The sequence below is a fragment of the Gadus macrocephalus genome, chromosome 14 (genome assembly GCF_031168955.1).
Source record: "Gadus macrocephalus chromosome 14, ASM3116895v1".
NCBI lineage: Eukaryota > Metazoa > Chordata > Actinopteri > Gadiformes > Gadidae > Gadus > Gadus macrocephalus.
The window spans coordinates 8,392,545-8,417,330 of NC_082395.1; the positions used below are offsets into that span (position 1 = coordinate 8,392,545).

Here is a 24,786-nt window from a genome sequence, read left to right on the forward strand (position 1 = left end):
ACTGGTTTGTGCCACCTATGGAATAATATTCCGTTCTCCTTAGACCTATGACAATGCATGGCTTGTCATACCGTAAGACTTTTATATTTTGGAAATGTCCAAAAGGCTAGAGCTAAATAATATATATAATAATGAAGTACCTATATGAGCCTATGCATATGTAAATATAGGCCTACATAACATACAACATATTCTTAAATAAGCAGGCCATGTATTGAGTTGAACTTGGATTGCATTCAGGAGTTTTCGTATTGTATACTATTTCAATGGTTTAGGCAAGTTAACGTTCGGGAGAATGCTCATGTGTTGAAACGATAAGAAAATACATATTTTTACGTTAAATGTGTTTGTTTACGTGTAACTTTAAGATCATGCAATAGTTAAGTCTCCGCCTGGGAAACGATACGCCCTGCCTTTTTTCATTTAATTGTATATTTTACTTATTATGTGTTTGTTATTCAGGGTAAAAAGGGTTTAAAGTTAAACATCTTGGTTAAATGATGGACGAGTTAAACAACGTCGTATGTTGGTTTCTGCATGTTGATGGGAATGGCTCTTTGCGTTATTCTTGCATAGGTTGTTGGTTTTTCAATGTCATTTCGTCTTTTGATCCCCTTTTGCGGTGTTTGCTATAGCTTACAACAAGACAGTTCAAGTTAAATAATGCGTGTGTAGGAGTCTGATATCATTCTATAGGACATAGTATAATAGCCCACTAAAGAATATCCAGAATAGTAGCGCTATAGGTTACCTGAACGCATCATTTAGTATGAAGTCAATAAGAAAACACTCGGGATGCTCTACAGCCAACCATCACTATAACCAGTTTATAACAAGAACGATCACCACAACTACAAAGTTTCCTACCATCGCAGTCACCTTTGCTTCCTTCTCCGTCCCACAGTCCATTGTCTCCACTTTTAAAACAAGGAAGCCTTTAAGTTGTGGGTAAACTATCTAGTTGTGTTACTGATGTGTTTCAACAATAAGAGTTTGGCAGCATAGGCCTACTTAAACAGGAGTCTGCATCGTCGAACGCTCCCCGCTCTACACACGATATGCCCATATAGTCAATAATAATATTCTTCTACAAATGAAAACACCTTTTGCCGAAGCAGCCATCACATTTACACTCTTTATTCCGACCCGTGCCTTATCAGCCGTTCAACAAGATATACAAAATACACAAACGGGTTGGTTTCTTTCCCCCTCTTATGAAAACGTATATACCGTGCGTCGTTTTGAATCCACTATATACTTGTTCAGAACATTTCGAAGAAAAAAAAACGAGAAAGATTGAAGAAGAGGGGAAAAACCAGCGATAGTGAGTGGATCTCTCCGCGGCTATAGTGTTAACTTTTCCCCGTCTTTCTCCCTATCATCAAACTCTTACTTTGCGCTGTTCTTTAATTCCATATTTTTCTAAATTCCTGATCATTACTTTAGTCTTTTTTCCTACTTGTATCTATCTATCCATCCCTCCCTCCCTCCTCTCTGTGGCTCCCTTCCTCCCTCCCTCCCTCCCTCCCTCTCTCCTCTGCTGGATCTTATTGATCCAGAAGGCGGCTAATTAGCCCTTCCCTCCGTGCCTGTGTAATGAAGCACATGCGCACTGAATTAATCACAGCCATTTTTTTGCAGGAAACTAATTAGCAGGAATAAAGATCCAAAGAGTTTTTTTCTTTTCAATCATCAGATCTCACTTTCACCTCTTCCTCGCTCCCTCTAACACAAGACTCATCGCCTGCTTTGCATCCGAATTATTTTGTATATTGCCTTTACAACTAATAGCCGACTGCTCCGTTTTTACACTCGGCGACAACAATGATCTTTCTTTTGCCATCCTAAGCGCAAACTGACCAAAAAAGGGGGACTGTCTCCATGGGATCTTTAGCTAAATCGACTCAATACTGGATTAAAAAGCGAAGATCACCAAACGGCAGCGAGAAATTGTAAGTTTCAACTTTGCGTTTTGTTTCTTTTCTTTCTGTTTTCACGGTCTGTTCTTTCCACTTCTCTTTCTGTGAGTCTCTATTCCCACTGCTCGTACAGCTTTCACCTAGCGGGGCTGTCGCTATTCCTATATTCTTACAAATAGCCTATACTGTCGATCACAAGTTCTCTCCGTACAAAGCAGCTTGGTTTATTCGCTCTTTTTCTCTTATCCGTATCGTTACCTGTGTTTACATCTGCGTTCGTCCCCCCGGTTCTCCTCGTCAACGGAAGAAAAATAGACAGCGATCCACTGCAGACTGTTGACCGCTAGACATCGCTGGCTTTAAACCACATATGTGCATTACGCCGGGGGTCGGGGGAAAAAGGAATTTGAGGGCTGAAAGAAGAAAGAAAGAAAGAAAGACCTAATCTAGAACACGAATGCTTGTGAAAATGGTTTTGCTGGGCAGCAGACGGTGGGTCTGGGCGGCAGCTTGCACAGGAGCGATGCCCGGAGAGGAGCTCCTATAGTCCAGCCTTGGGGGTCCGTGTGAATGCGTCCGGGGGAAAGATATAGGGGGTACACCGTCCGCTTTAACGTGTTGACACATCAGGACACTCGCCACGTCCAGGGTTTTCATGCTTTTCGTCGACTTGTGTAACTCCATTTTTTTGAAAGAACACATTTTCTCCCACCGACACGAGTCTAAAACGTAGGCTACAATCCATCCGCCCTAGGACTAGATCTACTTCGGCTACTAGTCCTCTTTCCCCCCCACTTTGGCAACCCCTTTTCTTTCGTTTTTGTGTGGCACGTTAGTTTCTTTGAGGTTCGATGTTTGAGTCGATTCTTGTTCATGCCCTGGCCGAGTCACATTCGAATCGATCGGCATACGTGTGTGCGTGTGTGCGTGTGTGCGTGTGTGCGTGTGTGCGTGTGTGCGTGTGTGCGTGTGTGCGTGTGTGCGTGGTGGTCTGTGTGAGTGCGGTGTGCTGTTTGTTGCGGAGTCTCCTTCTTGTCAAGAGCGGATCAGCTAGACCTCGGATCCGGCAGAGCCCGACGCCGAGCGGCGGCGGCTACGGCTCTGCAAAGCCCGGAGATCTGGTTATGGTGTGACCCCTTAGACGCGAGAACACTTTAGTTTTCCCCGCTTACGGACCGGAATGAATGTTTCTGGTCTGGAAAACAGACACGATGGATTCAAAAGCATAGACTATTACGAGCGTATAACCACGTCTTGGGTTATTTGCGTGCGCCAAGTCAACATGACCTGCTGTATAGTTAGGATACATGGACTGAACCAGACCTACACTTGTATCCTTTCGCCAATAATAGCGACGCGAAAAACGATACATGGTGCCAAATAGGCCGTGTTGAAATATAGTTAAAAAACGAGTTGTGTCTATATATATATTACACACACACACACATATCTCCCAAAAAAATATCTTTCAAAAGTAACCACAACACTATTGTTGATTTGGGACGGGATTGAGCTATTTGTCTTCAATGCATAAAACCGTCTTGGGCTTTACGTGCCTTGAGACGGGCTGCGAGTCGAGGATGTGGAGGTTTGGAAGAAAGGGGTGGGGGGGTCAGAGAGCAAGGAAGAGTGGAACAGGGGTCACGAAGCGAGTGAAAGAGAGATTAAAAGGCTGAGTTCAAATCGTGCACCAGCGAGTCACACGTATAAAGAGTTTGGTCTCGATGGGACAGAGAGGAGAAAGCTACCGGTCTAGCTTCGACTATAGCCTACTTAAGGGTCAGCCGTGTTATTTTATTTTGCTTGAGCCCCTTCCCTGAAGAAATGCATGCAAAAAGCTGTAGCCTTTTTACTCACTTCGTAAATTGTATTGCCTGCATGATCCATGCAAAGTATATAGGCCTAGTGATACCTGAATGATATGACAGGAGTTCGAATACAGACACCGCCATATGGAATAGTAGACGCGATAAAAAGGGGGAGATGGTTTGATAGTGGGATGGGGTGGTGGGGGTCAGATAGCCATGGGCTATAGAGAGGAGATCACACAAACAGATCCCCTTCCAGATCCTCTGCCTAGAGCGACTAGAGCAATATCTGCCGTAGAGACTCTCTGTTGGATTATTATGCCCTATTATCTTATTTAAAAAAAGATATAGGATACTTTTTTGTTTGCATCTATCTCCTTAACTCCCTCTTGTCGGCCCGTTATGCATGTCTATAATGGTCAGGACGGCGTTACGCGCAGGTAGCCCTATTATAACGCAAACTCGAGATCTCTCTCATCCTTTCTCGATCGACCTTTCTTTTTTTTTCTTATTTCTTTTCCTTTCTCCCCTCTCCTTGTTTTGTTACAATCAGCAGACATATTTGAACGCATCTACCGTCGGCATATTTTTTTTATTGCGAGTAGACCTTTAGCCATTCTTGGTGTTATGATTTCATTCCAATTTTGTATTCCTTTTTTAATATGTATCTCTGTCTTGATTCGAATCGTTTGTAGGTTTTCGGGCCTCCGCAATATTTTATGAAGCTTTTAGCATTGGTTGATTTGCAATACATTTTTGTGGTGAAATTATGGTTAATGCATCTTTTTTTTTATCTGTGGAGTATATGCTTCGTTTTTTTATCATAATACAATTGTTCTAATTAATTGATTCTCGCAGTTTTATTGTTAAAAAATAATCAGTATAGATACGCAGAATGAGGATGTAATATTAACAGGCTTCGCGAGGTTGGACTAATGTAGATATTGGATGCTTCTATTTGTCTGTTTTGGCATTGCATTAAGGACATTTGAGTCAAGTGTCATATGCAGACTATTGCTTATTGTTTGAAGTCCTGTTTAAGAGTGGCAATATTTATCTGTGCGTGCGTGTGTTTGTGTGTGTATGTGTGTGTGTGTGTGTGTGTGTGTGTGTGTGTGTGTGTGTGTGTGTGTGTGTGTGTGTGTGAGAGAGACAAAGTAGATAGATCCTCTGGTTGTCAGGCCCCTCCTTTTTCACTCATAGTCTCTCTCTCTCTCTCTCACTCTCTCTCTCTCTCTCTCTCTCTCTCTCTCTCTCTCTCTCTCTCTCTCTCTCTCTCTCTCTCTCTCTCTCTCTCTCTCTCTCTCTCTCTCTCTCTGTGTGTCTGTGTCTGTGTCTCTGTCTCGGTCTCTCATTTTCTCTCTGTAGCCTCTATTATGTATTTCTCCCTGTATCTCCCTACTTAACTTTCACTCTCAGGACTGACAGTCACGATCTTAGCTGGGGAGAGCCATCTTTGGGTGAACAGCATGCCACTTTGGATGTTTTATTCAGTGTAATACAATACAATTCACAAATGTCTGTTGTTGATATTATTATTATTGTTGTATTATTATTTTAATTATTAGAATTATTATCAGAATTATTATTATTGTTAAAGGAAATGCAGTGATGAGAATGTTAATGAGTGAATGGATCTACATGCCCATTTGCGGCATAGGGTGTGTGTGTGTGTTTGTGTGTGTGTGTGTGTGTAGGTGTGAGTGTGTGTACGTGTGCGTGTGTGTGAATGATAAGGTACAGATGTTTTTTAACCTGGGGTCTTGTTGTGACTGGTGGTCCGGTGTCCGCTAGTGTACAGATCTATCGTATGGACGAAAGTGCAGGGACAAGTTATTGACCGAACAATTGTGTGTGTGTGTGTGTGTGTGTGTGTGTGTGTGTGTGTGTGTGTGTGTGTGTGTGTGTGTGTGTGTGTGTGTGTGTGTGTGTGTGTGTGTGTGTGTGTGTGTGTGTGTGTGTGTGTGTGTGTGTGAGAGAGTGTATGTGTGTGTGTGTGTGTGTGTGTGTGTGTGTGTGTGTGTGTGTGTGTGGGGGGGGGGGGGGGGAGCGTGTGTGTGTGCGTTGGTGCACATGCTATATCTGAACCCTAGTAGCCCCCATTTCACCACAAGTACTTGCTTGATTATTTTTTGTATTTTTGTGGAATGGCATGCATGTATCATCTAATCTATTATCATGCAATAGCATACATATTATATTTATAACAGATATCGATATATTGTATGCAGTATTTATAGAAGCACAAATGTGCTGAACACTGACTTAATAGAAAATATTGGATTCATAATTAGAGTTGAACTAAAGACAGGGGATTCTTTTTTAGATGATTTTTCTTAAACCTTTTATTGCCATACATTGATTGGAATTACTTGCAATTTAAACACTGTGTATATATTCAGTCAGTTTGGAAGCACATCAAAATAATATTTGTTTTGTTGCATTGTCCTGGACAGATTGATTCATAGGCAGTTGACTCTGCTGTATGTATCTATGCATGTATAATATTGTATGCATGTATGTATTCGGTTTTGCAGTACATCGGCCCCATATGCACACATATGTACATGGCTGCACGCGGTATAGCCGGGCTCGCTAGGGGTTAGTCCCACACTGACCCAGCCGACCGCACACCCCACCACGAGCCCACCCTCTCTAGGACCCTGGAGGCCAGCATTCCGCCCTCCGTGCGGACGCTTATCATCACAAAGGACAGAATGCATAAAACATGGAGGATACATAGACACACAGGCTGCCCAGGTTGCCTTTTCCCTCCCCACTCTGAGCCCCTGGAACAATGCCCGGGCCCCTCTGGCCTGTGGCTCTGACAACACACTTGCTCGCCGTTTCATCCTCCCCTCATTTCTTTGTCACTCTCTCTTCCTCTTTCTCTGTGTCACGGCGCTGCCTGCCGTGATCACCGCATGCCCCTGTGTCATATTGTTTTTGTCCGCGTCGGTCAGATCCGTGTTGTGTCGCCTAAGAATTAAAATACGCGGCGCGTTTGGCGTGCCTTTGTGATGCTGTAGATCTGTAGCGACAGAACGGCCCACCAGCTAGCATAACATACAGAATGGAAAAATATGATTTATAACTGACCCGTATTTAGATCTCATCTGTGTTAATGGTGTGCATGAACGATTACATTTTACCTTACAGTGTAAAAAATATAATTGATACAAAACTTAACTACCACTTTGTGATTCTTCATAGACTGTTCTATCTACGGATAATCTGCAGCCAAAAAATGAACACGTCATGTTTGGCTTTGTATATTTATGCATGTGTCTGTGTTCATGGGCACGCATGCGTACACACACATGTTTAGCTTTAGCTACAAGGCTCTCTCAGCTGTTATATTTGTCAGTGGGCAGGGGCCCATGGTTAGGGATGAACAAGAGAGCCCAATGCTTGTTGGAGCAAACAGCTGCCTTGCTCTGTCTGCCTCATTCATATTTATGCTGTGCTCGAAAATATATTTTTTGGAACTTCATAGCAAAACCAAACATTGTTATACATTGAAACCATAAATATACAAATTCTTTATTATTTCCCCTATTTCATACATTTGATGTGACGTGTTGTAAGGCTCTCTGCGCCAGTGTGTCAGTCTATGGCTTGCTTTGGAGATGGAGGTCGGTGTGTTTATTGTGTGCTTGTGTTGCTTTGTCTGCTCTGTGTGACGACTCCATAGTTTTGTGCTGCGGCAGCCGATGGAGAGTTTGTGTGTGTGTGGGTGTGTGTGTGTGTGTGTGTGTGTGTGTGGGTGTGGGTGTGGGTGTGGATGCGGGTGTGGGTGTGTGTGAATGACGGCGAGGCTCTAGAAATGGAGTGTTAAGATGTGCTGGACCCCGGCAGGTCTGTGGCACTTCCTCTATGTGTACCTCACAGCTTATCCTACTCAGGATTAGAGAAGAGCCGTCTCTGCAGACCTCCAGTCCCCTTACACTCCCCCTATTTTCACTGGATAAAAAAAAATAATAATCTCAACAGAAAGCGTGATTCATTTGCAAATGTGTGGCAGTCTGTCCATGTTCTCAATGGAGCAGAGAGAGAGAAAGCGAGAGTGAGAGAGAGGAGTGGCCAGTCAGAGATGATGTATTTCAGTGGTGAAGACTCACTACTGCACAAGGCATAGGGGTGCAACAACTGCTGTTACCTGTCCAGGGAAATGGATTTGAATCCAGCGTTCCTTAGTCCTGCATGGAGCCTCATGGGGTTTGCCTGCGTTGCGTTTTTCTCATTGATACCATTAATTATATTTATGTTTGTGTGTGTGTGTGTGTGTGTGTCTTTGTGTGTGTGTGTGTGTGTGTGTGTGTGTGTGTGTGTGTGTGTGTGTGTGTGTGTGTGTGTGTGTGTGTGTGTGTGTGTGTGTGTGTGTGTGTGTATGTTTATGCGTTTGTTATTTTGCAACCTATTTGTCACATGGCTCCTGAGGTGAGCAAGATTATTGTGTGTTCTTGTGCCCTGGCCCTGGGTGAGTGGGTTTCCTAGCAGTGAAAGGGTTAAGAAGCTGGGGGACAGCCCTCTTTGTCTCTGCGGCCCTCTTCTCCATTGTTGTGGTGGCATTGAGCTCGGTGCACCTCACTTGACCACAGCAAAGCAATAAAATGGCCTCTAAGTGCTGCAGCCCCCCTAGCCCTCTGATGGTTACTCTCCATCGGGGCTCCAGGGATATCTTTGGCTTTTTATACAAAGGCCACTAGCACACATGCAAACACAGTGAACAAACCCGAAGCGCATGGACGCAAATCAACACAGACTTACACTCTAACACAAGCCATAATCATTTATAGATGCACACGTGCAAACACAGAATGAAAGAAAAAACCGAACGCAGAGAGACAAACCTATACAGACATAGCTCCGCTGCAACACAGAATTATTCAGAATGTTCACGTCGGTTTTTATCACAAATATCTTCATTTTGGGTTTTTACTCTTTATTATGCAACTCATATTGCTTATTAACATGTTTAAGACACATAATAGTGATACAAAGAAGAATCTCATCATGAAAAATGAATCAATCAGACTTTTCAAAAATAATCTTCATAATGTTCAGTTTGAATAATGTGTAGTATAGTTTATCAAAAATAAATGGGTTTGGTGTCATACTTGTGAAGGTAGGTGAAGGTAGACTATTGAAGTCTCAGCCGGGCTGAATGCGAGAGGAAATGGCCATTCTAAAGCCAGGCTCCCAGTTTATATATTTTTGATGAATACTAACAGTCAAAAACTACTGTGTGCACCACAATATCATTATTTCAGTTTCAGAGGGTTATAATATGATAAAAACTGTTTGATTGTGCAGATGATTGTTTATAGCAGTGTCCCACCGCGACAGACATTGTGATTAAAAGGAGAGTGCCGCGCGTGTGTTTGCCCCCATACCATCTCATCTTTTTAAACCGGCATCTTGTTGTAAGACTGGGCATGTCAGAGGATTTGTGGAAGGGTTGTGATTGGCTGGATTTATAATTGGCACTGTCCCATGTGTAAACCCTCTGCGCCAGGTGTTCCTAAGGCTGCATTAAATGTTACACCAGGCTACAATTAAATCAACACTTCCCCAAAGTTACATTATTATGCCTCACATTCATCTGTCAAGAATGTCTCTCTTTACTGTGCAGCCCCCTTCCTCCTCCATGGTGTACACACACTCACCCACATACACACACTCTTATATGCACACACACACACACACACACACACACACACACACACACACACACACACACACACACACACACACACACACACACACACACACACACACACACACACACACACACAAACATACTCTTATATACACACACACATACATGCACACCCACACCCACAAACACTCTTATATACACACACATACGCGCACACAAACGCCCACACCCCCACACACACCCAAACGCACACACACACACACACACACACACACACACACACACACACACACACACACACACACACACACACACACACACACACACACACACACACACACACACACACAGTGTTTCTCCCCTTCTGCACTTCTCCTTCCCTGCCGGGCCCTACTGTACCTAAAACAAACACTCTTCCTCATTTCGCCCGTGTTAAATGAACAAACACAGGGACCTCAGTGCCTCATAATAAATTGATTAGAGAGAGGCAGACACCCACTCAGCAATACCAAACACTAGAGATATAGCAGTGTTTTTTCTGCATGTCCTAAGGAGAATAGTCTCTCTCTCTCTCCCGCTCCCTCTCCCTCTCCCTCTCTCCGAATGCATTCCAGCCCTGTTTTTAATGCACGGGCCCTCTTCCACCCTCCACCTCGGCTGTAGCCATTTTAATGGGGCCGGTGAGTCTCATGACAGTGACGGACCTGCGGCCTTTTACATATTCCGCCGGCGCCGATCCTCGGCTTGTTCTGCGAGTGCCTTTCTTTTGGGGGCGACGAGCAGCAGCGGCGGCAGCAGCGGAGACGGGGACAGGGAGAAAGGAAGGGAGGGCGGGGCAGCCCCCCCTCGGGGGCCGACAGGGGGCTAGACGGCCGTGACAGGCGGCCGACCCCGGCTTTGTGACGTCACACGCATCGTCTGGTCGCCGTAGCATTCATTTTCCTTGTGTGTTTTAACGAATGGGAATAGGGGGGGTGTTGAGGAGGGGGTACTCCCCCCCCCCTTCATATTTTTTTTAATCAGTCTTATTTTTTATAATCAAATTATGATTGTATTGATTGGATCTACGGTTGTATTGCAATATTGCAGTGTGAACGTGTGTCACTCGCATGAATAGAACCGATGCCGCTGCCTGCAAAGGGACAGCAAAGCCAAAACGAAGCACCCACGCAACAGGAAAACACTGCACATCCTGACCACATTGAGGAAGTCGGCTCGGGCCGCGCTGCTTGTCTGTTCCGGTCTTCTCTTGACACGCCGGTTTTTATTTTAACCAGTTATTGGACATGGGAAAACACTGTGCTTTGCATCTCTTCCCCTCCTCAGTGCTCGCATTCAGCCACAGTGTTTCAAATTGGCACCGTATTGCAGGGTGGGTAGACGTAGAAGAAGCAAAGAATATACATCACTCTCATCGTGTCATTGTGCCTCGCTGTTCCTTTTGGTTTCACGAGTCCTCACTTGTCATAACACTTAAGATGGAGAGGAAAAGTGGATGAAAAAGGGAAATATGCAAAGAAGGAGCAAACTTCCAAATAATAAGCTATAGGTTGTCACCATTGACGGGAAGGCAGAATGTAAATGTTCTGATCTGCATCATCTGCATTTTTTTCTCCCCCTGTCAGGAGCGCATTAAACGAGCCAATGTGTTCTGACCCTGAGCTGTGCAGAACACACATTTCTCACACTCTGGAGACCTCTGGCTTCCTCACAACTATCCTGTGTGTGTGTGTGTGTGTGTGTGTGTGTGTGTGTGTGTGTGTGTGTGTGTGTGTGTGTGTGTGTGTGTGTGCATCTGCACGTGTGTACGTGTGTGCATTTGTGTGTGCATGCATGTTTTTTTGTATTTAGACGACAATTGGATTCTATATGCGACATGCATGTTCAAGAACAATCTTTAACCCCTCTGGCCCCTCTCCAGTTAGGCTTTTGGCGTTTGTGGTTGGGACAAAATGTTTGTCTTTTTCATGCAGACCGCACTGCAGGCCTTCCACAGGAAGCCTGGCTTGACTGTTTCACAATACACCAGAAACAGGAACCAAGCAGGGCTCCATTCACCTTAAATATAATGGGTGCCAGCTTGCACTGGGGTCCGGCACAAGTCTGGGATGGGGTGGGCTGGGGTGGGGTGTTACAGTAGGGGGGGGTGGGGTGAGAGGGGTTGCCCAATTTAAGTGGACCCCTGAGACCCCCTGGAGGGGTAGAGGTGTGGCAGACGTCTGTTCTGGGCACGGCTTGTGTCAGCGTGTTTAGCGCTTTGCCTGTGCGGGCATTTATATGCAAATGCTAAACAAGCTATAGGGGCGGGCTAATTACAGTGGGGCCATTGTGTGTGTGCCAGGCAGCGAGAGGCATGGCGTTTGGAGCACACTAGGGCCCGGACTTCCCCTGCTTGTTTACTCCTTGTCTTTCCTTATTGCCCCCTCATTGACACTCCCCTTTTATGTGACTGCTGTTTGCCTGTGTGCCGCTGGCTCCTCCCCCAGTGTGGTGCAGGAGTTAATGTGGTAGATTAAAGAGCTGGGGCAGCGGCCGTGTTTACTTCCTTTTGTCATCTGGTGGGCCCAGCGTTACTTTCCTTTTGGCCTGATGTTAATCTCCTTTTGCCCAATGTTACTCTCCTTTTTTGCCCCTTGCAGTAAAAATGCTCGCTCGCTCACTCACTCACTCACTCACTCACTCACTCACTCACTCACTCACTCACTCACTCACTCACTCACTCACTCACTCACTCACTCACTCACTCACTCACACACTCACACACTAACATACACTCACACACATACACTCTCTGCTAATGACTTCAGGGGTGATCAAAATGTATTTAGGTCAACTTTTAATGGCATGCAAATTTATGAGCAGGCAGAGGCAAATATTAAACTTGTAAAGTCACTGATAGTCTTAAGCTGCAACCATAGGTTACACTTCCCCTAACAATATCACAAAGAAATATTCACATTTTCATGGCAGCCAGCAGCAGCCCCACTGACAGAAGACTTTACTATACATGAGTACTGATACATATTCATATAGCTTTTAGCAGTGTTTTTGTCTCACTTTGCTTAGTCTCTATTCTATCATCACAGGGCAGCCGGAACACGTGACACCATTAAAAAAAGCTCACCTGCCTAAAGGGAACTAAGTTATTTTCCGATGCCAACAGCAGCTGGCCGAAGGTGTCATTTGTTGTCTCACAGACTTACAGATGAGAACTGGCAGGTGTACTCCTGTACTGATCGGGAAGTTTTGCTCATTCTGTGGACAGGCAGGACTGCTGTGAGTTATTAGAAATGATTATCTGAAAGTATGACACCATCCTCTTCTTCTACAGAAATGGTTTATTATAGTGACTTGTGTTAATTGTGAGAACCAGCCCTCCATATAAACTTGACTTGACAACCAACATTTGAGCCTATCTAGGGGTACAAAGAAAGGCGAAGACACACACCTTTCTTTGTACCCCTTTTGATATCTTATTTTTTTGCACGGGTGAGTGTATGTGTGTGCATGCGTGCCTGAACATATTTATCGTCTATCCATATTGTCTCGGGCCTATACACATTCTTAAACGTCTGCAGAATAAACAGCCATACAGACAGGCCCTGCTGCATTCCTGAAGAATTCTTCGCTTGTGCCTGAGAGAGCGAGAGGGAGACATGGATAGGGAGAACGATCTGGTTTAGCGTTTGCCTCTGTCTCAGTTTCATCCCTAGAATGTCCCTGACCGTGTTCCGCGGGTTGCCACCACCTGTGCACCTCGCTAAGCCAATTACACTCCCACCTTGGGTACCCCATCTAAAGTACACACACACACACGCGCACATACAAGCACACACACACACGCACGCACGCACGCACGCACGCACGCACGCACGCACACACACACACACACACACACACACACACACACCACACACACACACACAAATACACACACACCCACCACACACAAATACACACACACCCACCACACACAAATATATATACACACACACACACGCGAGTGAGGGGGGGGGGCTGCTGGCTGGATCAAAGGGGCGTGTGTGAGGGAGCCAGGGCACCTCGTAGAACACAGCTGTTCCTCACTGGTCTCTCCTTCTCACCCCGAGCCCGACAGCTTCTAGAAATATGAGGCCTCTCCGGACCTCTGTCCTGGTGGGAAAAAGGACGAGCTAGCATACGTTCAGAAATGCTTTTGTCTTTTGTGTGTGTATGTGTGTGTGTGTGTCTCTCTCTCTCTCTCTCTCTCTCTCTCTCTCTCTCTCTCTCTCTCTCTCTCTCTCTCTCTCTCTCTCTCTCAGGCACAATAATGCTCTCTCTATTTCTCTCTCGCTCCCTATTTGACACACAAAGAAGAAAGAAAGCCCTTTGTCTATGCTCATTCACTGGCCCGGCCACAAATACAAACAGAGATCTTTATTTCTTTTGCATTGCTACATGCTTCATTTCAAGTTATTTTTAGCTTGCTGTGCTTTTATTTTTTCGGGGTTATGAACAGCACTTCTCGAAATGACCTTGTGCGGGACTTCCTGTCTGTCTAACTCTGCGTTGACCCTGTTGTCTTCTTCTTGGTCCCACTGCAATTTTATGTGCATCTCCCCCGAGACAGTCAAGTCTTTAACGCCGCCCGAAATGCGTTACCTCTTTGCTTTACACTCATGCACCACCCCCCCCCACCCTGTTCTTGCCACATGTCTGGGGTTTTCTCCTGCCCTTGGCTCGGCTTCTCCGGCTGCAGTCCTGACAGAGTGGAGAAAGGCATTCAGGCCCCTAATCTGGGCTCCCTCCATCAGGAATGCTAATGCGTGTGATTGTGTGACCCAGCGAGCCCCAGCAACATCTGCAGAAGCCTGTGTTGAGACCCTCCCACCCCTCATCACATACACACACACACACACACACACACACACACACACACACACACACACACACACACACACACACACACACACACACACACACACACACACACACACACACACACACTGTCTTTGAGCGCCCACTCGCTGCCATTATTTCATTGTTTCACTTCACGGCTAAGGCCGGTGCAGTTAACCCTCTGTGGCTCGGACCACGGCCACTTCGAGTCCTGCAGTGGGCTGAGTAGGAGTGCTGACAAGGGAGTAGGGGGAGAAGGGGGCTGGGGGCGGGGGTTATGGAACAGCCAAAGGAGGAGGGGTGCTCCCTTATCATGGCTCCCTTAATAAAGAGCGAATGTTGAGTTATGGCATGGATTTTTAAATCTGGAATATCGGAAGTTGAGCACTTCTTGTCTAAGCAAAATACCTTTGTTTTGATAGGATGAGTTCTGAGGGGAGCCTGGGTTAGCCAATAACAACACCTTATAAGACCCCCCCCCCCCCCCACCACCGCCCCCTCCCTTTTTTGCCAGGTATTTGAGTAGAGAAAGAAATCATTGTTTGGATTGTCTCCGTTTTCAAAAAGATGAATTGCTGGTAAAGCGCAGCTGACAAAGTGAATCTGTGTCAAGCGAGAGGAGTGCTGATTAAATTACTTTTCTCCACTGTCCTGGCTGCGTTCCTGCATATGTTCTCTCAAACGACACCGTTCTTATAGACAAGCTTAGGAATAGATTGGATTTCTGCTTCCTCCACCTTGCACAGGGCTTTGATAGCCCTGTGATATCAGACCTGTCAGACCATGGCCGCCCGGTCCTTGTCCTCCCTCCATGCACGATCCCAATGGAGCTTGAATATATGTTACACCGCTTCCAGTATTGGCTTAGATGAAAGGGAATGCAAAGGAACTTATTTATATAAGTATGTATATTATTCAATCTGAATATTTTTTGTACATTTTATTTCACTCAGAGTACGTATCACAACATCAAAGTCTGCGAATATAGAAGTAGAATGGTAGTCTGCGCAAAACAAAATGGAGGAGATCAATTCTGCAAATTCCTGCTATGTCCATGTCCACGTTCAGGTTAAAGGGCATGTCCAACGGAAGCCAGACATCTTTTTTTCAAACGTCTATCATGAGGCGTCTGCGTTAAAGCAGAGGTTGGGTTGTGACAATGCTTTTAGAAAGTGGGAGTTTTGTAGAAGTGGCTAGCTTTGTGCTGATATTTGAATGCGTCAAAAACCAAAAGTAGGTGTCATCGTCCTGCGATGAGCCGCAGGTGACAATGGAGCAATGTAATTAGACAAAGTATTACGCCAGTGCAGGTATGGGTCATATCCACAATACAGCTGTATATCTGAAGTCAGCACAAATAAAAAATTGTGCTGACCCAATGGACTTAAGAGAGCTTATTTAACATTTTTGGGAACTTAAAGAAATTTATCTTTTTTTTTTTGCACATAGATTTATACAAGCCATATCATATGTTGCAATACAGCTAGCTAAAAAGGGAAACAGCACCTAACTTCACGAGGTCACACACACACGTACACGGGCACACACATGCACACACACTCATGGCACAATTACTTGGGGATTTGCTGATGAAGCCATGATTAATCATTACATTTGTGCAAAGCAGGGAAGTGTTGCCATAGGGACACAACATGATCTACACTGGTGCTTTGCATATCAACAGAAAAGTGAACAAATGCTACACACTGCTTTCACCCCCTTCATAACCTTAAAGGTTCACAGAAAGCATATCAGTATTTACTAGATTTGTTTGTTTCAGAAGGAATCTTTGTCAAGTACAAAGAATATAAACAATATATTTAGCGTTATATACCGACGTGCACATAAGACTGCACATTCTATGTTTTTCTACGTGTTGACTGAATTATGGTTGTAGTAAACGTACCATATTTGAATGTCATCCAGTAATGCGTTATTGCTTGAGGAGATTGGCCAACATATATATATAGCTAGACACCTTTACTTTCCTCGATGAATTACATGTAACCCATCTTAAACCATCACCCACTGCATTAGATGTGAGCAAAACCTTACTATAAAAAATGGTTTCATCAACCTGCACTGCTTTCTGCTTCGTACTATGTGACTTCAGCCAGTATAGTAGCACAGTCAGGACTACTCTTTCAGAATGCATCTATCAGTTGTTGGATTTCAACCATTGCATATCCCTTTGCACCCTCCATTCCGTTGTTTACAGAAGCACAGGGTTTTAAAATAAATGGTTAAAAAAGGAATGGACTCTACAGGGCCAAATTGGATCTGGGTATGTAAATACTGCTCTGATGTTTAATGAGAAACAAAGTTAGCTAATTATAGCAGCTCTGAGAAACATGAGGAGGACAGTGGGAAACGTTTCCATCACTCCTCGGCTCTATAGATTACTGCCTAATTGCCTCAATCGAATCAGGCGGAGACATTAGCCAGCAAGGAAGAGGGGGGAGAGAGACACAGACACAGACAGAGAGGGAGATATATAGAGAGAGAAACATAAGGATGGGGGTCTGATTAGACATATCTGTCGGTAGCTCCTTAGATAATTCAGCCAGGACCAGAGACTATGGCTCTCCTAGCTCAGGCTTCCTGTCTTGCCTCACTGGTACATCATCCATATCCTGCCCCCCCCCACCACCCTTCCGCACTCTTCTCACCCCCGCTCACCTAGGAGGTGAGGATAACAGGGCACTGTACTTTCTGTCTATTATTCCTCTCTCTCTTGCTCGCTTGGCTCTCTCTTGCTATCTCTATCTCAATGTCTCTCTCTCTCTCTCTCTCTCTCTCTCTCTCTGTCTCTGTCTCTGTCTCTGTCTCTCTCTCCTCTATCTCTCTCTGTCTTCTCGTCGTTGTCTCTGCCTCTCTCTCTCTCAGCCAGCTGCAGAGGTGATTCACTACTCCGATGTGGACGCTCTTTTGGTTTTTTGAAGCTGTAATTACACCCGATTCCAACATATGTTTATGCCAGATTTTTACCCGTCAACCATTCTGCTAATGACATAGTAACCGACAACATCCCATCAAACGTTTGTCAGAGGCACACGGTGCTCCAACACTTCATTATCGTGTGCTGTGCTCCACACAGAGGGGAGCCGCTGCGCTAAGCCTGGCCTGCTCTGGGGAAAACAAATAGAAAGAAATATAAATATGATATCTATCCTGGTTCTCCTGTGTGTGTGTGTGTGTGTGTCGGTGTGTGTGTGTCGGTGTGTGTGTGGGTGTGGTGTGGACAGTGTCCCCAACAACCTCAGCCTTTCCGCTCATCTATTTGTGTCCGACTGGAAACGGCCGGAGGACTTGAGGAAAAGGAGGACTTATTCACATCACAGACCATGTGTAGCAGACCTAACGCCTCGTTATGGCAGCGTTTCGGTAGGTTTTCAATGACATCGTAGGTTTTCAATGACATTGTTGAATGTGTGTGTGTGTGTGTGTGTGTGTGTGTGTGTGTGTGTGTGTGTGTGTGTGTGTGTGTGTGTGTGTGTGTGTGTGTGTGTGTGTGTGTGTGTGTGTGTCTCTCTAGTAGGCAGAATGTATGGCAAACGGGATCCCCCCTCTTTGTGTGTGTTTGATACCAGGGGGGTGGGGGTGGCAGTCCTTCAGACAGAGGAAGTCTTGGTGGAGCTGGGGGGGGGGGGGGGGGGGGGGGGGGGCGCGTGCTGGTATCAAGGTCAGCTGTCAAAAGTGATCTCACGTTGAGGAATCATCAAGTCAGCAGGGTGAGAGTAGAACCGCCGTGATGACACTTTCTTCCACGATGATAACGCAGCACCCCCCCCGTCCCCCCCCGTCCCGTCCCTCACTTGCCCCCACCGCCAACACCAAGACCAACACCAGCCCCCGTGACCCCTACCCCCCCTCACCCTCTAACCACCAGGACTTCCTGTCGTTAGAAACGTCGGAAGGACAGCCACCCTGCTCATTGGTTCCCATTTTACGTTGTCCATCGTCTATTCACGCCAAAACAGAGCCTTGTTTTTCTGAAGAAGACTCTCCCAGATAAGGAGTGCTTCTTTACTGCTACGACAAAGTAGAGTTTGCGCAGATTACCCCACCCCACCCCCCATCCGCCCCTTCTCTAATCCTAAACAAACATGAGAACCGCTGAAAATAACCCGACAGACCGTTTCCTGGATGTCACGGTCGGACCAAGCGGTCCCTGAACAATTCTGTCCTCTGTTTCCCAGGCCAAGTGCCACGGAACATGGCATAAGCGCTGGCTTGGAGAACCCAAAGCCCAGCAGATTCCTCTTTAACAGCACCGTTGGGACCGCTCGGGACTATAAACAGATAATTGCGCACATGCAGTGAGCTCCGGAAGTGAGCGGTCCAGACGATTTGGACACTCTATGGATAAAATACCAACGGTGTGGGACAGAATTGTCTGCCTAGCAGGATTAGAGTAGCTAATAGAGCAGACCCTTTTTTTAAAGTGCCCTTTGTGTATTCTAATTGTAATGTACAAACGTGATATGGCTTTTTGATAGCTTATGAACACTTTGCTTCTCTTTTTGTTTATTTCGCTGTCCGTCTCTCCTCTTTCACCCACTTGTTCACTGCTTCCAACACACACACACACACACACACACACACACACACACACACACACACACACACACACACACACACACGCATGGCAATAATTTATGGCTGCCGGGTCCTTGATCAATTGATAGCAGGGATTCCTTTGGTAAATAGAGTTTTAGACACATTGCCAATAGACCAGGGCTATTGATTGGAGTGTAAATTAAAAACTTAATCAGGTCTCCCAGATAAGATTTATCTCCACCCCAAGCAAATTACAGGGCTGCTTAAGAGACGCCGCAGTAGGGGACCGGGCAGACCGCCACTGGTCCTCCGGAGGATGGCAAGGCCGGGGCATGACCAGGGCTTAGCCACCCCCAATCTTTCTTCTGGCGCTTGCCATACCTGCTAATTGTGGAATTATACCTCTCTCTCTATGCCTTGGGGGTCACTGCTTGCTCTCACGGTTCTGCGTCCCCACGTCCGGTCCCGTTTATGGAGTGGTGCGCGTAAGCCCGCCACTTTCCGCTACGCCGCTATGCTAATGTACAACATGATTTACGGAACGTATAGATGTGTAAAATGCGCGTTGCTCAAACCAGTACCCAAAGCCTTATATTCATAAGCTCAAGTTCCGTAACCACAAAACTCCACAAAGTTCAATGTGAAGGAGGGAAAATAAGGACAAGGCTTTATTGGTTTGTCATTTTATAACAAATATACTGCCCCTGTGTTAGGCCTACACTTTGTTTTGTTGATGTTTTCATCCAAGACCTATAGGGCTGTATGAACGTGATCATCTTTACATACTGCAAATTCTATATATTTTTGTTTTTTTATTATGTAGTTATTTTCACTCACCCAGCCTCCAACTCTCTCTCTCTTCCTCCGAATCCACTGCCGCTTGTGATGAAATATGTAGATCATTAAACCCACTCTTTATTTCTCACATTCATATACAAATGCAGCATAGTCCATATGCTATATGTATTAACACAATCCCTTGAATTGCGCATTGATCAGTGTATGGATTTCCCCAGTAATTGCTGAGGGGAAATTTTCTGTCTCTACAATTCTTCATTATTAATATTGGGAAATGGGTACGCATTCAAAATGTTTCCCTGAGCATAATTTCATCCCTGAAGAAGAGGGAGCGCTCTTTATTCATGCCAGGGTGGTGCAGACGAGTTTAGAGCAGGGTTCTCGTTAGGCTCTGAAGATAATACGGGAGGACGCAAGCCAGAAGGATTTGGAGATGGCTACAGGTTCCTCACAGGTATCTCTCTGGGTCTTTTCTCTCCATAATTAAAACATACATATTCTTTCCCTCTAATTAAGTCCGATATTATGCTCCTCTTAGGGATTTTCACATTTTCATTATCTCGCCTGATTATAGGCCTCATACACACAAGTGTGAGAGTGGGTGGGAAAGGGACAGTGAGAGACAGAGTGAGAGGTAGAGAGAGAGAGGTAGAGAGAGAGGTAGAGAGAGAGGTAGAGAGAGAGGGAGAGAGGGAGAGAGAGAGAGGGAGAGAGAGAGAGAGGGAGAGAGAGAGAGAGGAGAGAGAGAGAGAGAGAGAGAGAGAGAGAGAGAGAGAGAGAGAGAGAGAGAGAGAGAGAGAACGGTATTGGAATATACAAAAAAAGGCAGTATCCCTTTTGTACATAGCATAAATGGCACCTTTAACTTCCAGCTTACCATGATGCCAAAATGAATCGGTTGACCGAATGTGGTTTCGGTCCTTAGTCTCGTCTTTCTGCACTGTTGTGGGAGGGCGAGGCAGAGAAAATGTCAGTAATAGGCTTTTTGTCTGATAAGCCCGGGAAATACTCGTTTAGTTAGTGAAAGTGCAGAGGGATTCTGGCCCGATAAACCCGCTGTTTCCCTCTGTAATACCCAACAGCTAAAATCAATAGTGAGGAGATTCTAGCGCTAGTCGCCCACTCTCCTTTATCTCCAGCTTTCCTCAACCCATCTACATGGGGGGATTGAGGTTAGGTCTCTGTGTACATTGAAGGGAAACACTACTAGGTGCACATGTTAAGTGTGCATGTTTGTGTTTTTATTGCGGCGCTTCAATGTCACCACCATCCATTGCGCTGACAGCCAGACCACTGCTATGCAGCCTGCACTATTGACCTCTTTTTTGGTTATTTACAGGTATATGAGCACCCATTAAGAAACAACACATGTCTCCGATAATTACTGCGTTTTGTGAGGTCCTTTATTGGTTTGGAACGGTGACGGAGGCAGGGTTGCCAATCCACCCAGGGATTCCTGGTTGTGTGTGTGTTTGTACTGTCAGCACAAAACCTTCCCCTTCTTGGCCCATGTCCTGCGAGAGGTTGATATTTAACTCATCTACTGAAGGCTCTGCCCCATCAGAAACCACCGTTAGTGGGCAGTAGGGTCCAGACGAGCGGTTGAAATGCACCATACACTCATGTGAACCGGTCCTATCAGGACTTTTATCGGTCATGAAGACCTCCTGCGTCCACTGCACTGCACTACTATACTACTATACTTCCCATTTTGACCAGCGTGCTCGTCATCCGCCCTAACCACGTTAGTTGATGTGTTATCTCGCTCGGCCATCACAGCGGCGCCGTGGTAAAATATGGCCGCAGGTATTAGTAGGCACAGGGAGGTCGGCCCGAGACACTGTTACCCACAGCGCAGTGTATTAAAAAAGCAGCCCGGGCCCCGTGGCTCACAGTATATCACAAACGGAGAGAGGCAGCGATAAGGCGTGCTCGCCTGCCCGCAGATCAATGAAGGTTACTGACATCATATCACAAAGTGAAAGCGAGTGCCGCACCACCAGCTATCTATCAGCAGCGCATCTGACTTCAGAGAGGTCAGGTGACGTGGGGCGCCGGGCCCCCCTGGCAGACCCGGGGACTGCTTTTTTGGTGTTTGTTTATTTTGATCCCCAAGCCATAGCTCCTCCCCCCCTCAAAAGCGGGTGCCGTGGTGACGAGTGACGACAAACGCTGAGCCTCGTCGAGGGAGGCCTTAAGGGGGAGAAACACGGCCGCTCTCGGTGACGCACAGAGTCAGCAACCACGTGTTCCTCAGACAGTTGATCAGCAGTAGGGACAGATATGATGCTCACCCCCCCCCCCCCCCCCCCCACCCTTCACATATTTATCTTGTCAATACACGTCAATCCGTTGGGTTTAGATTGTGATTTCCAAGGCCCCTTAATTGTCTATTGAGTGGCTTCTCTTTTAATATGATATTATGCTAATTGCAGCACATACTGAGCATTGGGTTGTCTGCTAATGTTTCTATTTTTGCATTCATTTTGAGACATCAAAGAATTATGCATTTTGCATTTTTGTTGAGGCGTGTGTAACTTCCAAATGTTACTGTACTAGAATTCCTCTAGATTTGTGCACTCAATTATTAATGATATATGCATACGTTATAATCATTAGAACTCCATTTTCGTGCGTACGTGTTAGCGTGTGTGTGCGTGTATGAGTGCGTGCGTGGATAAGGTATTGAGCTGTGTGCATGCGATGCATTTCTGTGCACGATGAGGTCACGCTTTGCAGGTAGTGTACCAGTTCCATTTATCAGCTGCCTGGGGCACAATGTGGAGGATTTCCCCCAACGTGTAGCTGTGTAACTACTCTGTCAATACATGCTTGTCAAGGCTGGAGGAGCGCCGAAGAGGGAAAAAAAAGGTCCTCACTCCAACGCACTGAAGCCACTTATTGAGCAGCCAATAGCTATTTACCTCCTGATGGAGGCAGCAGGGAGAGAGAGGGAGAGAGGGAGAGAGGGAGAGAGAGGGAGAAAGGGAGAGAGAGAGAGAGAAGGGAGAGAGAGAGAGAAGAGAGAGGAGAGAGAGAGAGAGAGAGAGAGAGAGAGAGAGAGAGAGAGAGAGAGAGAGAGAGAGAGAGAGAGAGAGAGAGAGAGAGAGAGGAGAGAGCAATGGTAGTATTTATCTATAGTGCTCTATCTCTATCCTATAGCTAACTCAGAGCAAAGACTCTGTTAGCTTTTGCTAGCTAGCTGCAAACCTAGCCTGTATACACTGAGACGCAGAGAGAGCCAGGGAAGCAGAACCGGTGGGGGGAGGGCAGGGAGAGGGGGGGGGCTGTGTGTTTATGTGAAACAGGTTGTGTCTTCTCCTGGCTCCTGGTCTTCCCAGGTCCTGGCTGGGTGTGCAGGCGGCCACTGTAAAGCCTGCTTCCTCTCTCTGGGGCCGCAGTGTTGACAGAGAGCATCTGGGCCCTGGAGAGCTTCCAGCCGGGGCTTGGCCTACGGTCCACACACACACATGTGCATCAATACACACTCGCATGCGTGCTGGCTCCGGCGTGGGCCGAATATATACGCATCAAAACGTTTCCCACTGACCCTGCAGCACGCTTGGATCTCCTCGTCGCACCCATTTTTCGAGCCTCAAGCACCCTGGCGCAGTCGCTTACTGGTCAATGGAGGGTTTTGATGGGTGTTTCTTTAAATCTCCCCTGCTTTGATTTAACAAGGGAAGGAATGTTGTTGAGAAGTTGCTTGCTCTCTCTCTCTCTCTCTCTCTCTCTCTCTCTCTCTCTCTCTCTCTCTCTCTCTCTCTCTCTCTCTCTGTACCTCTCTCTCTCTCTACCTCTCTCTGTCCCTCTCTCTCGCTCTCCTTTTGTTTTGTCAGCACTTCTTGCTCTGGTGAAAATCCCCCTCTTTTGTGGGCTTGTGTGTGAATCCGTGTGCTCTCTGCTGAAATGTGTTGTTTGTGGGTCGCCTGTCAGGACACATCCCCTGTACGTGAGTCACAGAATGACGAGTTAACCCTCGCATGCTGAGAACCAGCAGACAGACCATGCACTGTTGTGGCTGGGCTCAAAGCTAAAGCAGAAAGGAAAGATGTTCGAGTCATAAAAACAAAACAAAACAATGGAAAATGTATCAGCCAAACCCATTATCCGGAGAGATGGCCCACAGCCAAATTCCATATGTATTTTATGTTTATTAAGTTGAATTGAGATGTCAATTCTGCACAAAGGAAACCGTGCAAGAGCAGATGCCCACTGTTAAACTACAGCTGTCCAAACAAAGCAGGGGAAAAAGAACCAGGAAAAACACATTATATAAACATTTAACAACAGTTGCTCTGTAATCTGGTATTACTTCCACAAGCAGAGGGGGAGACGTGTCAGGCCAAAGTGAATTTGGATACTGCTGTGGCAGAAGGAAGCCAAGTGCTCTTTAGAGGTTAGCCCAAGACGTGAAGGTTTACATATTAATCAAGAAGGCCTGCGCCTAATGGCTGCTGATTAGGGCCTAAGATCAAGAGCAGCATTCAGCATTCCAGCAACATACTATAGGGACCATTACACGAGCAGAGTGTTTTGTGCATGTGTGTGTGGTGTGGTCTGTGTGTGCGTGCCCGCTGTTGTGTGGGTGTGCACGGCTGGTGTGTGTGTTTACGTATGTAGGAGGAAAGAAAAGGGAAGGTGGGGTGTAGTAAATGTAGAAGGGTGCGAGCGGGGGGGGTATTTTACACTAATTGGCTGCTAGGCTTGTCTATAATGCCTGGGGCATGATCCCTCCATCCACCCCTTACGCATTCACACACACTACCCACCTCCACCTCTACCTCCACCTCCGCTGTCCTCCTACTGTCTCTCCAGTGCATCCCCTCTCTCTCTGTAGACCCTTTCCGACTGTGTGCGTGCGTGGGTGCGCACGTGCGCGTGTGCGTGCGCGTTCGCGCATCTCTGTGCCACACTGTGTAAGCTGGCACGCTATAAAGGAAAATTGCAGTAGAAAGGAGGAGATGAACAGAGAGGCCCCTTGTCTCTGTGGCCCAGTGGTGGGTGGTATCCCCCACATGTCCTCTGTGTGGGATGTGTGCCCACTGTGACCCAGGTCAGGTCCATACTGCACGGCTGCGGTATGACACGCAGGACTGACTTGACTACTGACATGTCCTTCGTCCTGGAACTCTTGAAAGTCGCTCCATAGTTTTATGGC

General features: G+C 46.2%; 1 protein-coding gene across 1 annotated transcript in view; it reads left to right on the top strand.

Moving 5' to 3' along the window:
- The first annotated feature begins 1,531 nt into the window (after window positions 1-1,531).
- Window positions 1,532-24,786, top strand: part of zfhx3b (zinc finger homeobox 3b) — an 87,248-nt gene continuing 63,993 nt past the window's right edge. Inside the window, exon 1 of the mRNA XM_060072021.1 lies at window positions 1,532-1,952. The gene's annotated coding sequence lies outside the window, so the exon portion shown is untranslated. The remainder of the gene's footprint in view (window positions 1,953-24,786) is intronic.